The sequence below is a fragment of the Lotus japonicus genome, chromosome 2, assembly GCF_012489685.1.
Source record: "Lotus japonicus ecotype B-129 chromosome 2, LjGifu_v1.2".
Lineage (NCBI taxonomy): Eukaryota > Viridiplantae > Streptophyta > Magnoliopsida > Fabales > Fabaceae > Lotus > Lotus japonicus.
This window is the reverse complement of record NC_080042.1, coordinates 82,469,084-82,483,848: the sequence shown is the minus strand read 5'-3', so window position 1 is coordinate 82,483,848 and position 14,765 is coordinate 82,469,084. Positions and strand designations below refer to the sequence as shown.

At 36.1% G+C, this 14,765-nt stretch overlaps 1 long non-coding RNA gene across 4 annotated transcripts; it reads left to right on the top strand.

Moving 5' to 3' along the window:
• Positions 1 to 12: 12 nt before the first annotated feature.
• On the top strand, positions 13 to 2,791 carry LOC130740291 (uncharacterized). Of its 4 annotated transcripts, XR_009020094.1 has the most exons (6): positions 13 to 169; positions 308 to 441; positions 530 to 585; positions 1,028 to 1,127; positions 1,397 to 1,537; positions 1,776 to 2,791. It is a non-coding gene; the product is annotated as an uncharacterized LOC130740291 (long non-coding RNA). The 4 variants fall into 4 exon arrangements; XR_009020092.1 differs by lacking the exon at positions 1,397 to 1,537; XR_009020095.1 differs by lacking the exon at positions 1,397 to 1,537 and having other exon boundaries at positions 308 to 446.
• The last annotated feature ends 11,974 nt before the right edge of the window (positions 2,792 to 14,765 follow it).

The window sequence follows — 14,765 nt, the reverse complement described above, 5'->3', positions numbered from 1 at the left end:
GAGACTTTTTTTCTCCTCTATTCTACTCGAACTTCTCTGTTTGGCTTATGTCACTTATGGCTTTGAAGAAGTATGGGATGAAGGAGAGGAGTGTTTCCCTGCAGGCCCTGTCTCTGTCGTGGATGAATGCGAAGTGGGTACCCATGGTCTTCGTTCGTCATTCTTTCAGGTACGTCCTCTGTTCCAGTGGTTAGGTTGCAGAAGGAAGCAAAGCAGGAATACGAAATGTTAGGTTTTACTGTTGAGCACAATTTTGTGTCAAATTTCGTCACCATGACCCATGTTTCTTCAATCATTTCTGTGTTAGGTGAAAATCAGAAAGAAGATAATAGATTATTCAGGAAATTGTTCAATTTATTGTCAGCAGATCATGTGTATCAGAACTCATATATGTACTTTACTTTGTCAGTTGATTGTTTCAATGTCAGCTGAGTACAACAGGTTTGGTATGCATAGTTGTCAAGCAAGTTTGATTCTGACATTCAATTGAATTTAAGTGAATTTAATCAAATTCTCAAAATTTGCTCAGAAGTACAAGAAGCAGAAGCACAGATCATGTGAGAGGGTTCATCGTCAGATGAACAGGTTCGTACTCCTCCCTTTAATCCCCCATGCCTCCACTAAAATTCATGATTTAATCCATTGTACAAATAGTTAACCTATCCCTATGCGAATGACGTTCTACTGGTAGAGTTATGGGTTTTCATTTTTTTATATTAAGGTTTTCATCCCAATCCCTCTATAAATACTGCCATTGTTTTGGTGTTTTTCCCCAACCTGTTTATGCTATAGTTTCACTGGTTGTAGTAGCCAAACTCATTTACACAATTTTACTTTTGTTGTGTTTGTTGCTGTTTGTTATGGCTGGATCATTGAATCCCCTCCGCTCCATATGAACCCCCAAAACCATATGCTCTGCATCTTGTGCTTATTGATGGAGAGGTTATATAGCAGTATTGTCATTTCTTTTTAGTTAGTCATCTTATAGTTACTACATTTATATAATACTTATTTTTTGTTGTAGCAGGGCGTGGAAATTGAAGGCTGAATTGGATAACGATAGGAGTGTGACTCTGGAGCTTCAGTCCTGCTGTTGGTGAAGCTAAGCCATTGGCAACAGTGGAAAGGTGAGAAATTTCATGGGTTTGTTGTATTTTCAGAATTTCCTGATAAAACATGGAATGTGTTTGAACTTCAAATACCCTTCATAAGTTCCAATAAAATGTTGATAACTTATTCTGTTTATAATTCCAAGGTGATTGATTAGATTTTCCATAATGATAATGCCATTTCTGTTTATAGGTAGCTCTTTCTGCATTGGATAAGTCCCTTTCTAAATTAATAGAATTTAATCCCCCTTCTTCTATTGTTCTAAGTATATTAAGTGATATTCCAGTGATGTGCCCAACTGGTCATATTTTCCCTCGCCACTACAATCAACCAGGTGCGAAAGAAACACCTGCAGTTGCGATAGTTCTGAAAATAACCTCTTCGATGTCATGGAAATTGCTTTGAGCTTTGATCAAGCTGATGAATGGTGGGGAAATACGCTTATAAGCATGATTAAATCAAATTTAAGACTTATTCTTATGGTCATGAGAATAAACTTGTCTTTTTGTTTACTTATATTTAAGGATTGACTATTGAGTGAAGGTACTAAAATGCCAACAAATAAGCTTCTTCTTATTTAAGCAACATATAACTAAGAGAAGAAGTCAACTTTTAAATTCTGATGTGGTTATACACTTATAATTTGTTTAATTGTTGATGGACAGGAATTTAATTGAGAGTGATTCTTCATTAGCAGTGGGCGGGTGAATAGAAAGGAGCACATACCATGGAAGCTTTTTTCTATTTTGGACTGTATTGATAGGCTGGTTGTGGAGGTTAATTGTGTGGGTATTAGGCATATTATAAGGGAAGGGAATGGCATGGCTAATTGTCTAGAAAAGAGAGGTCCGGATAGGGTGATTGATTCCATTGTGGGCTTGCTTTTCATGATACAGAAATTGTTTTGTTGGTTTCTGCATTTTGGACTGCATTTCACATTTGTGACTGAGGAGTTGGTTACATATGCTTCATGTTTCTGCGATATTGATGTGTTTGCTTTATTCAGGGTGTTGGGGAGTGTGTAGGTTTTGCTTGGACGGAAGTTTTGGCTTTTTGCTAATTGTTTTGCTTTTTATATTCGTGACTGAGAAGCTGGTTATATGTGATTTATGTTCTGCATTATTGATGTGGTTGATATATTCAGGGTGCTGGGAGTGGGCATTTTTGCTTGGACAGAAGTTTTGTTTTGGCATATTGTTCTGCTTTTTACATTCGTAACTGAGGAGCTGGTTTATGTGCTGTATGTTTCTGCAATTTTGGTGTGGTTGATTAATTCCGGGTGCTGGGAGTGCTCTGCAAATTTTCGTTTTAATTGCTTTGGTCACATGGCCTTTGTTGGCGTTGTGTGCACAAGTGGCTGGATGGTGGTATTTTTATGGGCATGTTTTGGTGTCAAATGTAGGGAGATTGCAGGATGCATAGAGGCCTCTTCATTTTAATTGCTAGACTTGTAGCGGTGTAGCCTCTGATGTTAATGTTGCTTAGCAGAGATGTGGCTTGGAAAAATTGGTATTGTTTGTAGAATTTGTTGGCTGGTTATGCTGTGTTTGTGGCATGCAATCACGGATAAAAAAATTCCAAATGTTTATATGTTTTCTATACAGTAAAGTCAACAATCAATGCAGTTCATTGTAGATAACTATTTACCATGGGTATATAAATATATTTGGTCATTTTATAAGTGACAGAATTAAAATTGATATTACATCGAGTAGCTCGTCTGTGCATCGTACGGAAACGGGTTAAAATCCTAATAATAATATAAAATAAAGTGAAATGTGTATAAATTACAAATAAGAAAAGTAGGACATGATAAGGAATGTGTTGATATTATATATAGGCTTAATTGCACTTTTGGTCCCCCAACTATGGCCTTCCTGCGAAAATCGTCCCTAAACTTCAAAATTAGCAAAACTCGTCCCTCAACTATACACACAGTTGCACTTTTGGTCTTCCGTTAGCATTCCGTCAGAAATCTAACTGAAAATGATGACATGACCTTTCTTAATTAATTTTAACTGAAAAAAAAAAATTTAATTAAATAACAGCAGGTTTTTTAAAAAAAAAATTAAAGTATTTTTAAGAAATTCAAAAATACCTATTTATTAATTAATGATTAGTGAATTAGTTAATTAAATCTTCTTCTTTCATCTTAACCCTAAATTCATCTTCAACTTCTTCCTTCAGAACCCAAATTCCAGAATTTCAGATCCCATCATTCATCTTCTTCATCCCTAAATTAAGAAACATAACCCATCTCGCCCTTTCCCTGCACCAGAACCCATCCCTAAATTAATTATATGCATAGTTACACCCTAAATTAATGATTAGAAACAGAACCCATCTTCTCCATCTTCACAGATCGATGAAAAGGAGAAGAAGGATGGTGGAGAAGTCGCAGATCATGATAGTGGGTTATAGGTCTCGCAGATCTGAGGATGGTGGAGAAGTCACAGATCTGAGCATGGGAGGGAGAAGGTTCTGGAAACTGTGGTGTAGATACAGGACATGCTTTGGAAACTGGCAGAGAAGGGTTTTTGAGTCGTCCTTTGAATTTCCAATTTGCTTTAATCAACATTTAATTGGGTTTATCAGCAAAGGTAACCAATTCTAAGTGTCTCGGCCTTGGCTTGCCATTCAAAAATTGTGCTACAAGATTGACAGAGAATGAGAGAAATTAATCATGGGTCGTGGGGTCATTGATTTGTGGTTGCAAAGTTGCAAATAATCAATTAACTTGGTCCAAAGTTTCCTGGACTATAATTAACGAGCACATATTTTATTTTTTTAAGGTATAACAGATTCAATGTGTCAGTTATTGATGGTTTGAGGATTTTTGTGGTGGTTGTTTGCTAAGTGTATGATGAAGATTTTGAAGATAGAGGAAGAAGATGAAAAAATTTGGAAAAAAATTGAGGTTTGATATTTTTGAGTTTGAAGAACTTGGATTTTCTGGAGAAGACCTATGGGGGTTATGGTATTCTTAGTGAAGCTTGGAGATGATGAATTTGGGAAGATGAAGAAAGAATGAAGGTTGTAGAGTTTTTGGTTTTGAAGAACTTAGATTTTCTGGAAAAAAAATGAAGAAGATGAAGAGTATGATGAACATGATTGAAGGATGTATGAAGAAGATGAAGAAGTGGATGAATTTTTCTGGAAAAATCCAGAAAACGTTAGTTTTTGGATGGAAAAGTGAGGAGGGACCAAAAGTGCTAACGGGGGTTAACGTCAGGGAGGCAAAATAGGATTTTTAAAGTTTAGGGACTCTAATGACACATATCGCTTTCGTGGGGGACCAAAAGTACAATTAAGCCTTAATTATATTATTAATATTTTTCAATTAAAATATTATTAAATAATACCACATCAGCAATCTGTTAGATTTCTGACGGAATGCTAACGGAAGACCAAAAGTGCAACTGTGTGTATAGTTGAGGGACGAGTTTTGCTAATTTTGAAGTTTAGGGACGATTTTCGCAGGAAGGCCATAGTTGGGGGACCAAAAGTGCAATTAAGCCTTATATATATGTATTAAATGTGCACTATTGAACAAAATATCATCAAGCGTAGTAAATAACTTTCTTCGTAGCTCTAACGATAGGGTCTCGAATATTGTATAACTCAATTTTGCTATTTTTATGAGGTTAAATACCACGCAATAACGCATCAACTGTAAAAAAAAAATAAACAATTGGACCGAGGGTGGGGCCATATGTGTATGTGTGTAACTGTGACAGTACATATTAATTAGCAATAGCAAGCACTGATGCATATATACACTACAGTATAAAAAATTGAAAATTGGGGGGAGGTAGGGGCCAGGGCCACGGTGGGCCACCCCTTCCCTCCGCCCCTGAAAATAGTCATTTTACAAATTAATTAAATCATAGATTAATTATGAATATGATTTGAGTGATTTTTATGTTGTTGAAAGGAATATGATTTGAGTGATCATAATTAATCCCGATTTCAGTTCTTATAAATTCTCGTTCTTTCTTATTATTTACTGTATTCGATTTCTCCACTCTACGGAACCGACTTGAATTTTATTTCCTGACAACAGTTTGAATAGATTAATTGGATAAAAGAAGGGAATTGCCCCTATTTTGGATACTAATATTAATATATGAAAACGGAAGCACTTTTTACTTAAAAAAAGAGTGTCCGGATGTATGAAGGTCAGGTGAGGTTTATATCCGCCACTTCTTTAAATCATTAACTAGTATTCTTTACCCGTGCGTTCCACGACAATTAAATTTATTAAAAAGATGAATCAGTAAAAATATGTTTTTATTTAGTTTAGATTCTTTTTAGTAAGTAGAAGAGATATGAAACCGAACATATATTACAAATATGTAGATAAATGGATCACAGTAAAGTATTAATTCGATAAGGTTGTATAGACTTCATTATGTCAACATTTGAATAGTAATAAGAACCAAGTTTTTAAGGAATGCATTACATTAAAATTGAAATAAAATAAACACAGCAATGACAACAACATAAACGCTTATTAGAAGTTGTAGTCCATGATTAATGATAAAAATTGCATAAATGATCTTGTTGTCAATCAAACATATTTGAGCTATAGAACCTACAAAGGAAAATATTTATATAAGAGTAATAATCAGTAACCAATACAAATATAAATTATGTATAATTTGAAAATGTTAAACAAACCTTATAGAAACGTCAATAACCCTTCGAATTAAATGATCAATAAACTGCTTGACGTCTTTTTATGCTGCCAACAATAAAAAGAATAACCATATCAGTTTTCCTATTAGTAAAATTTAAATTGAAATTAATTGTAAGATAAATCAGCACTTACATGTCAAATATTATCGAAGACTTCTTGATACACGATGTTGCGTGTAGTGTTAGATATAACTCCTTCTTTATCTATGATGGACATCTTTAACCATTTTCTAGATTTAACTCTAGAAAGTGCAACATATAGCTGCCCGTGAGTAGAGACATGCCTTGGCAAATACAGTCTAACATAAGATAAAGATTGCCCCTGACTTTTATTTATAGTCATTGCAAAACATAAAGTAACACGGAATTGTCTGCGCTGAAATTTGAATGGAATGTCAGAATTAGATGGAGTCAAAAAATGTAATTTATTAAAAAATATAATTTTTTAGTCAATTATTAATAATTAATTGTCTAGTTGATGGGTTTTTTGGATTGATTACAGTAATAAATGAACGTATTTAAGGTATTAAAACCAATTTGTAATCACTAATTTTAAAAAATAAATGAACTTAACGTTACCACTAATTTTTCTATTATAAAACAAAGATTTAAAAGCAATTAAAACTAATTAAAAATATTTAAAGAAAATAATTATTAATGATATAATTAATTGAAATTTTGACTTAGTATTAATGTGTAATAAATGCTTTGACAAAATAAAAAATTTAAAATTTGAATCACTAACTAATGTCGTCATTTATTTTGCTACAAATAAGGAAATAAATTGAATACAATTAAAATGAATTAAATAGAAATAATGTCTTGATTCTAATTTTGAAAAGATACTAAAACTGATTAATTGATTTGGTCATCATTTCCTTTTTTTATAAAAAATAAAAATGGACAAAATCCTATATTTTGCACTTAATCCACAAAAATTCAAAATTAGTCAAGCTTTTTAAAGTACAATTAATTGACCACTTTAGTATCTTTTAATAATTCATAATTAATAAGAATTTTTAAGATTGAGAAAGGAAATAAATTAAATGACAAACGAAAAAAAATAATGAAGTAATTGAGGGAAGAAGAAGAATGAGTTTGACGAAAATAAAAACAAACAAAATACCATTGAATGAATCAAGAAAAAAAAAGGTAAAGTAGCATATATTCACTAAATTTGAATGGACTTGTATGTACAATATTATATTATATAATAAACGTGTTATTCAAATTTTATAATTTCGTTTAACATGAGACAGAGTATAGGTTTTGGGTTGTTCTTACATAACGGCCTGAAAATTTGCTCTACCCAGCCGAAAATTTTCAGAGGTAGGCTCCTCAGAAAAATTGAATTCCTCCAACACCTTTTTGCCAATCCTATTTCCAGAGCTTAAAAAAATGTTCTCTACCTTTCCTATTTCAAGAGACATTTAACGCACATGATATATGACATGAAACTTTTCTTTCTAAAATCAATCGTTATGAGTGAATATTAAAGGGGAGAAAAAATCGATTTTAACATTATAGACAATATTTTAAAAAATAGAATCTAGACTTCACTTGTGCATAAGTAGTTCCAAACCATGATCTGGTAATCACCACCTGCAATTGAAAAAACACTCAACTTATTAATAGTTAACGGATAAAATTCAGATCTAACAGATCGATTGAATGGAAAATAGAGAAGAATACCGAGAATGAATGCCGAAGAACAAGAGATGCTGAGAGTTGTGGAGATCAAATGATAGACAGAGATTCAAATTATGGGGAAAGAAATGATGAATTAGAGTCTTAAATAGACTTTTTAAGAGATTCATTATTCAAAAGACTTTCAATAATGAGCCTCCATACAAAATTCAAATGAAAATGGGCTGGTAATATTTTGGTTCAAATCAATATGAGGGTGACACTTGTCAGCCAAAGAGGGGGGTTGGGTGAGAGTTATTTTTGGAGTGCCAAATCAGCTAGGTGGGTCTCACAACCTTCCTTTTTTTCTAAAGTATATAGATGTGGTAGGGATTGATACACGAAGCATAATCAATATTACTCATTTTATTTATATCTATAAGCCATTTAAGAGTTTTTTTTCTTCATAAATATAGATATAAGCCACTCTGTAGCAAACGCTAAATGCATTTATATATCGACCAACATAGCGTAAGTTATGACAGATGCTAATGATATTGAGTCCAACGCAACTTGCAGACCCATGAGTTAACTTCCCCCGAGCTGACGCTAAGCTTCGATGATTTCTCCATCTCATCATTTTTATCAGCCCCTTTACTCTCGAGCTCCTTAGCATTTGCATAAGCCCCTTTACTCTCGAGCTCCTTCACATTTGAATAAAGTGTGAGAATATATTCTTTGTAACCCATCATCAATTTTGCATTTTCAGCATCTATTAGCTTCAGCCATGGCCGACGCAGACTTTTAGAAGTTACACACCACAAATATAATAGCATCTGCTTGGACGACGCTAGTAAGAGTCGGACTATATGACCAATGATAATTGGTATGAATTTGCGCTGACCATTGTTCCAAGGCAGTTGCATCGGTATCGTAACGTCGACCGTCATGATCGATACAAAGTGTTCAAGTCATTCAACGGCACCCCCGAATCAGTTATAGCATTGACTTTTACCTACTAATGAGCGATGCGCGATTTTCTTTTGGTGAAGCACGATTAATACTAGAGTTCCTAAATAGAAATAGTTATAATAAAGTGAAGGAATCTTGCACATCAAGTCTTATAGCTAGTTTATTCATGCTTTTTTCTTATACTTGGAGTAGTTGGAGTTGCATTTATATGAGATGAATAATGTGTAGAATGTTCCTCGAAAGCTTGTGAAATCTTTAAATAGCTAGCTAGTATGCTTAGGGAGGAAGTTAAATTGCATTGATGTTGTATTAGTTTTAGAGGGGAAAAAACAATTTTGCTCTTAGTTTAGCTAAATAGGATTCTAGTAGATCTGTGGACTCTTGTGAGCTTCTTGTGATGTGTAAGGGTTCTATCTCATTGTAAGATTTTTCCAACTCTGTTTGAAACGGGTTGTTGTCATGCATGTTTGCTAAAAGTGAGAGACAAATTATAATTTGCTTTTTACATTGTCTGCAACATATACAGCTCAAGCAGAGGATCCCAATTCGTTCATAACTCATAAGCATGTTCTCTTTATTTCTAAGCTACTAACTACTTACCAATACAACAAAAGTACTAGTTCATATATGCAGTGCTGAGAACCACAAAATATGAATGAGATTATTGAATCCAGAGTCTCATGATATCGCTATGTCAAGATAAATTAATTTTGATGAACACACCCCGTGACACCCGGATAACCACGAAATTTCAGTCCCAATCAGGTTTTTTCTCGTTCTAAAGGAACGTTGATTCTCATTGTAGTAACATGCAGGGTCTTAATTATACATTTGGGACCACTTTTTTTATGAGCATTGAAATTTGAAAGCTTCTTCAAACCAATTCATTATTCCTTTTTGAATTTGATAATGGTGATGACCTGTTAATATAGGTGTTTCGTTAATAGATATCAGTCACATCAAGGTTTTAATGAGTTAACATATAATCTAGAATATACTCAGAAAAACAATTCACAGTGAGGAGTTATGTTAAAGAGTACTGAAATGTGAACATATGAAATTTGGCGTATGTGCATTCAACAAGCATATATTGATATTGACTGATTTTAACAATCACAAAAATTAGCGATAATCGTCGTCACTTAGGTGTATGTAGCTAGATTTCATATAGGAAAAATCATTTCCCAACCACTAAATTTACTCCTTATATGTTAACATAAATTTTGAAATCATTTTTGTTTTATGAACCATTTTTTTCTTAATCTTCTCAAAGTCATAATTTAAGAAAAAAAACTTATACGGCACTTTGTCTACTGTTTATTTATGTTGTTGTATAATTGAAAGTACAATTACCAACTTTCTTTATATTTAAAAAAAAAAAAAATTCATTTTCATTTTTCAGCTCACCTGTCATGTTGAAAATGGACATAAGTTTTGATTTTCAGCTCAAAAATCAAAACAGAACACTCCCTCTTCAGCTGTCACATATACCTTTCGCCCTGTTCACTAGTTATTAATTTACCTAGAAGCGTGCACCATGATTTGTATGAAAATATCCCCTGGTTCTGTTTCAGAAGAGGCAAACTGTTGGTTGCTCTGCTAATGACACAAAGTAAACGGTCACCCTTGCTGATTTCTGATCCTGAAGATTGAATTAAACTCCTCTTAATGAACTATATCAAATCTGTGATGGAAGTTATCTCATTCCATTCCAACTACTTTGGGTTTTTTTGACAGCAAATTAAGGTTGCAGATGGCTAGACAACGTGTTCTGTTGATGTGATGATAAAGCACGCTCATAAAATAATATAAACCAAATCTCACATTTGCTCAGCTGGTGACAAACTTAATAGTTTATGAGCTAGTGGGATGCACCCTCAATTGCATTAAGGCATTTCGGACTAGGCTTCTCCTCTAGTTCCATCAGGTCACTTTCCTTGACTTACCCCATCATTTTAATTAGACCACGTACGAAACCCAACAAGCGTGCATGACTGTGCAAGTGTGTGCAAGTGTGTAACTTATGTTAAGAGGAACATGATGATGTAATGTTATGGTGAGTCACACTTGGGGAGAATGTTGAAAATTCAAGTGCGAGTTTGGAGTCTCACGTGGATTAAAATTGGATAATATGAAGACATGCAGTACAAGAGATGTGACTCATAAACTCAACATTTTAATGGTTTTTGGTAAAGATATGATGTCGAAATTTCTTACTCGTCTTTGGTGTTAGCTCATTGGTGCAGATTAATCTCTTGCTTTACGCTCCCCAACATTGAGACAATCTTATTTGAACTGAATATAACCACTATAAACGACAAAATTCTTCTACCAAATATTGAATGCAATTGCATTCAATTTTATATCAATTTTTGCTGCTGTGTGATTGCCAGGTTACAGATTGGTATTATGTTAATGCCTATCGAATTTTGCTGCTGGAATCTGCTGTTAGGGGCCGGGTGTCTGGTTTATTCATGTTTATGGATACATTCTATTAATTATTTGAATGTATAAAAAATGTATTTTGATTGGATAGTAGTAAAGGATTATGCAGATTCCGACATGCACACATGTAGACTAAAGCAACAACCAGCTGATTGAATGATTAATTATTGTTGGGAGTTATACATGATGTGTACACTGACAAATAATTGCAATAAATGTTGAAACTTTTGGAGTGGGATCTTCAAATTTTGTGGTCACCCAATTGAGTCATGTTTTTCTAATTTTGGAGTGGGATCTTCAAAAATCGTGGTCACCAAATGGTGGCAATACCACATCTTCACTTCTGGAATAGTATCTCTTTGCTCTGCATTTATTCAACCCACAACCGCACTTCATATATAATCTTCTCTAGTATATATATATATATACTACACTCAAACCTGCAGGAACTTGACTTTATAATTTAATATATTTTGTAATATTATGGTTATTGTCAATGCAATAAAATCTTCCTAAAGATATGTCGATAATTTTTCTGTTGTTGAAGCCATGTAGTTTGCCAACACTGCTGCTGACTCTTGCTTGGTATCGTATATTTTATCCTCTGACTTCTTTTTTTTATAACTTTTTTCATTAAAATGGTGGGATGTGGTAGGAGGAAAATTAATTACCTACTATTGCTATTTATTTATTTTCAGAATAAAATGTTTGCAATTAAGGGCTTTGGATCCTATATTTGAGTACTATATGCAAGTATATATGCACACTATATGCCAGAAAAACACATGATGTGTTATTTAAAGAGAACAAACTAGATGTTCACTTATTGGGCAAAACTGCAATAGTTGTCGATCATCCTAGATGTATCTAGCTATTTTATCCAAATCCTTGATGGGTCTGGCATGCTGTTGATAGTGGGATAATCAGTATGAATTGTTTCAATCATTTAGTAAAATTAAAAGATTTAGAGCAACTTAAGAAGTTTTAAAAACACCATATTAGAGCTCGCTGATAAGATAGACAAAATGTAGAAAATCAACCATAAAAAGCAGCGAAACAAAGAAAAGTTATAAGTAGAAATGCACTTCATGAGTTTTAAGTTTTAGGATTATTTTTTCTTCTAAAATTCCAGCTTTTGCACGTGTAACTGTATTTTCATAAATTCAAGTTCTAAAAAACAAAAATAAAATGTAAATTCTTGAACATGATGTTCTAAATGTAATATGTATTGAAAGTCTGAAACTATTGTAAGTTCCACAATTCATTTTCTTTTCAAGGTGCGGATTTTAGGATGAACTAATTTAAATATGGTCGGCTCATTGATGCATTACTAGGTCAAAATCCCTTATATATACAATATTATCGTCAATTCTATTATCTCCTCTTCTCTTGGGCAACCCAGGTTGCCAACAACAACGCAATACGACGGTGAAATACCCTTAATTTTACAATTTTAGTACAAAAAGTCTAGCCATAATTTTATTCAGTTGCCCTAAACATGAGCATGATACATGTACCTAAAGTCCTAAGTTTGTTGTGGTTAATTTAGAGTCCGTGGTGTTTAAGTCAATGTACTTCTAAAATAGCTTTTAATTGGAAGACGAAAGTGGGTATTCCATTTAATAAGGCCTTAAGGCCCAAGGTACAAACAGCCGGCTTAGCGACACTGTAGATAACGGATTGATTCATTTCAAAATAGCTAATGTGAATATGTTTTAATTGGGCCCTGTATGATCAGCTATTTTCGAATGTATTGTCTTTTGGACTCAGCCCAAATAATAATGAATGTTTATTGATCAAAAACAGAGAACCATTTTACCAAAAATAAAAGAGAACTTGACAAAAAAGAGAGAGGACCACGTGCAAAGCAATGTATCTCAAGGCACAAACGCTTTGAGCAGCCACCACCCCCTTTGGGGGCTTTCACCCCCATTGGGGGTTCCTTCTCCTTCATGGAGGTCTCTTCCAGCAGTTAGGTAGGTTTCTTTCCCACAATAGGTGGGTTCTCTTCCACAGTAGGTGGATCTACTACCCAATAAGTGGGTTTTCTTCTTTCCAATCTGGTTCTTTTCCCCTTTTCTGTTACCTCTTGTCCCTCCCTCCGCCCTCCTCCACCAACTGCCGCCACCTCCATGCCTCTGCCGCCCTCATCTCAACAACAACCCCCTCTACTGCCCCATCCATCATTCTCTCTCCCTCAGTTTCACCACAGGAACCACCTTGTCACCTTCTCCAACGCCACCACCGCTTTCACCCTCAACCATCATCCACCTCTTGGCCGCCATCGTCTGTGACTGCCCCCCTTGGTCTCAGCTCTCCTTAGATCTGATCTTCTGGTTTGTTTGTTGATGGCCTGGTAGCAGAGTTGTTTCTCTGAAGTCGGCAGAGCCGGCAAGGCTTTGAAGAAGCGTTGTTTCAAAGTTTCATCTTCTTTTTCGCTTCTTCTGCAGCAGATCGCTTCTTGGGTTGTGCCTTGGTGACGCTGTCGTGTCTATATCTTCCACCGCTCCGCCTCCTTTCTCCTGTGGAGGGCTAGGGTTTGGTTCCCTGTACGCTATCGTTTTGCTAGACCAGATTTTAATTTTAATGTTTCTGTTTCTACACATGTGTGTACACTGTACAACTGCTGGCATAGCCATATGGTTACTGTTTATCTCTTAGGGCCCGTTTGGTGCGACGTATAGTATAAGGCCTGATAGTATAAGACCTGATAGTATTAGGCATGATAGTATAAGCCCTGATAACTTTTTTATACTATCCAGCGTTTGGACATACTCTGTATAATTTACCATATCGTTTAAATTGATGCAATTTTATGTTTAATGAAGTATTGAATAATGGTATATAATAAAAATCAAATATGGAGATGATTATAACGGTGGTGGCGGTGGTGATGGAAGTAGTGGTAGGTTGGTGGTGGTGGTGGCAATGGTGGTAGGTTGGTGTTGGTGGCGGTGGTGGTGACAGTGGAGATAGGTTGGAGGTGGTGGTGGCAGTGATGGTGGTGGCGATGATAGGGTGGTGGTGGTGGTGGTAAGGCGGTGGTGGAGGCAATGGTGGTGGTGGTGGCGATAGGGTGGTGGTTGTGGTGTCGGTGGTGGCAATAGAGTGGTGACGACGATTATGGTGGTGGTGGCGATAGGGTGGTGGTTGTGGTGTCGGTGGCGGCGGTAGGGCGGCGGCGGTGGTGGTGGCGGTGGCGGCAACACCGGTGGTGGCGGTGGTGGTGATCGGGTGGTGGCGGTGGTGGCAGCGATGGTGGTTGTGGTGTTGGCGACGATAGAGTGTGGTGGTGGTGGTAAGGCAGTGGCGGCTTAGTAAGGTGGCGGCGATGGTGGAGGGTGGAGGCAATGGTGGTGGTGGTGGTGGCGGCGACGGTGATCGGGTGGTGGCGGTGGTGGTGGTGGTGGCGACGACGGTGATCGGGTGGAGGCAATGGTGGTGGTGGTGGTGGCGGCGACGGTGATCGGGTGACGGAGACGGTGGAGGGTGGAGGCAATGGTGGTGGTGGTGGTGGCGGCGACGGTGGAGGGTGGAGGCAATGGTGGTGGTGGTGGTGGCGGTGACGGTGATCGGGTGGCGGCGGTGGTGGTGGTGGTGGCGGCGACGGTGATCGGGTGGTGGCGGTGGTGGTGCCAATGATGGTGTAAGTTGACAGCAATAGAGGGTGGTGGTGATGGTGACTTATACATCACAACTTTATCATGCCTTATCCATCACTCACATGATGGATTAAATAATACGTCATTTTAACGTATAAGGGGACTTTGATGGATAAGCTTATACAATACAATGTCATCACCAAACAATGGATAAACTCATAATGTATTGTATAAGCTTATACTATCATGCCTAATACGGCGTGCCAAACGAGCCCTTAGGCTGTGTGGGATCAGCATGTTGCTCTTTGGGCC